The 2,177-nt window shown below is 30.5% G+C and overlaps 1 long non-coding RNA gene across 1 annotated transcript; it reads left to right on the top strand.

Moving 5' to 3' along the window:
* The first annotated feature begins 1,174 nt into the window (after positions 1-1,174).
* LOC135954511 (uncharacterized) lies at positions 1,175-1,629 on the top strand. Its single transcript, XR_010576263.1, has 2 exons — positions 1,175-1,301; positions 1,435-1,629. It is a non-coding gene; the product is annotated as an uncharacterized LOC135954511 (long non-coding RNA).
* Positions 1,630-2,177: the final 548 nt, after the last annotated feature.

Consider the following 2,177-nt stretch of genomic DNA (forward strand, 5'->3'; position numbering starts at 1 on the left):
GAGATGAACCTCTCCGAACCCCCATCCCAATAATGACAATGGCGCTAAAAGTAGTGCATATAAATCTGCAGCACTCGAAATGTGCTGCAGATAACCTTCGGGCACTCTTAGCCGAAGAGGACCTGGACCTGGAATGGTAGGCCAAGATCATGTATTATTGCCAAAAAAATCTATTAACATTTTTCTTTGTACGCAGCTTAGCTCAGAGGAACGTAATATTCCATCATGACAACAATATACCACATGTAGCAATACCTTTTAAAAACTATTTAGAAAGAAGTGGTTGCGTTGTTATACCTCATCCGCCTTATAGTCCCGACCTTGCCCCGTCCGACTATTATTTTTTTCGATCGATGCAGAATGCTCCTTCATACTTCAGAACAGAGTATTCGAAATTGGCTTGATTCGTTGTTGGCCTCAAAAGATGAGCAGTTCTTTAGGCTCGAAATCCATATGTTGCCGGAAAGTTGAGAAAAGGCCAATACTTTGAATATACATATATAAAACTCTTTAAACTGGACTCTAACATTGAGAAGTCATATCTAACATAGGAAGTAAGAGTTATTTTCTCTAACTAGGGTATAGATCCGAAGATGACCTTTTGATCATACACTGCAATATTACGACTTATTATACTGACTGAATAGTGCAATTGAGAAGGTCTTCACAATACGACCAATGGAAATGCTGCTGATACGTATATTGAATAAATTAGGCAATGAAAACATAACTGAGAAAAGAAAATACGAATAACAAAACTGGGATATTTCTTCTTTCTGGAAACTTGAATAAAGTGAAGGTTGTGCCGCAAACTGAAAGTACTGTTGGTAAAAAACACAGATTTAACGAGTACATTATCTTAGACTACTCAGTGAAAGAGTAGCCTAGTTTTGTCGATCTCGTTTTAGAGATTGGAAAAACACTCTTGACTCCTATTAATCCAGAGAGAAATATTTTGAAAGGGATACATTAATGAGCATATCAAACGTATTCATTGGAGGTTTTTGTTTTGTTACAAAAGAAGAAAGAAAGATCTATGATTAACAAATAGTTTCTAATAACTAAGCTTTCCATTAAAAATTATTTTCTAATATAAACGTATGTTATAAAGGCCCTACTGTATTAATTAATATTTAGTTTAGTATATAAGCAATAATTATTTAGAAAAACTTTAACAGTATTGTAATTAATCTTAAGCAGGCACATTTAAAACTGTATTATTAACAATAATAATGAAACTATTTCAAATTATTTTCGCAGTTGTCTGCATAATTGTTGGTGTTTTGGGTGAACCTGGTCATGTAAGTGTATTAATTGAATTTATCTCTACATATTTAATTATATAACAAATTGTGAAGTTTTTTACTTAAACAAATCGTTTGTTAGTTCGCTATTTTAAAAATATTTAATTTGAATATTTATTTATAATTTCAGAATATCGTAAGTGGTGATAACATTACAGGAGTTAATCAAAACAATGGCGATTTTAGTCTTGGTCTCGATTTGCCAATACCTATATAAGAAATTATTGTTTTTGTAAAAAAAAAATTGTATTTATATATTAAAATACGGAATGCAAATTGCTAATTTATAAATTATAAGATTTTCTAATCTTTACTTCATAAATAACTTCTGTTGTGATTTCTTGAAAGTAAGATAAAGTTCTACCCATTTTATAATAAATCAACAAAAATGTTTACCCCATGGGCAAAATTGTAAAAAATACCATTTTTGGGATTTTTGCTCCAATTTTTAGGAATTGCGTGATTTTTTTTGCCCTTTTGTCAAGTTTTTCTATATTTTGTTATTTAGTTAGTTTTCCTGTTATAACGGTAAATATGTGTAAAGAGACAAACAATTTACTTATTGTGATAAATAAGAACGTGCACTTGTCTTCTGTTTGTTTTTAATCCAACGAATTTATTTTTTTTTCAAACAATAACCAGGTATATTAATTTACCTCGAAATAGTGGCCGGTTAGAGGGTTAATGTGACTGAGTCAAAACCAATGACTTGTGTTCAAAAAAATATTAAGAAAATTTATACAAATTTTTTAGTATGAAAAAGTGAAATATTTTTGATGGACGGAGTTTTAAAGTGGCATATTTTGAATCTAGTTGAGATATTAACTAGAAATTTTTTTTGTAAGACCAAGCAAGCATTTTTTTTCAAGAGCT

The sequence above is a fragment of the Calliphora vicina genome, chromosome 3, assembly GCF_958450345.1.
Source record: "Calliphora vicina chromosome 3, idCalVici1.1, whole genome shotgun sequence".
Taxonomy (NCBI): domain Eukaryota; kingdom Metazoa; phylum Arthropoda; class Insecta; order Diptera; family Calliphoridae; genus Calliphora; species Calliphora vicina.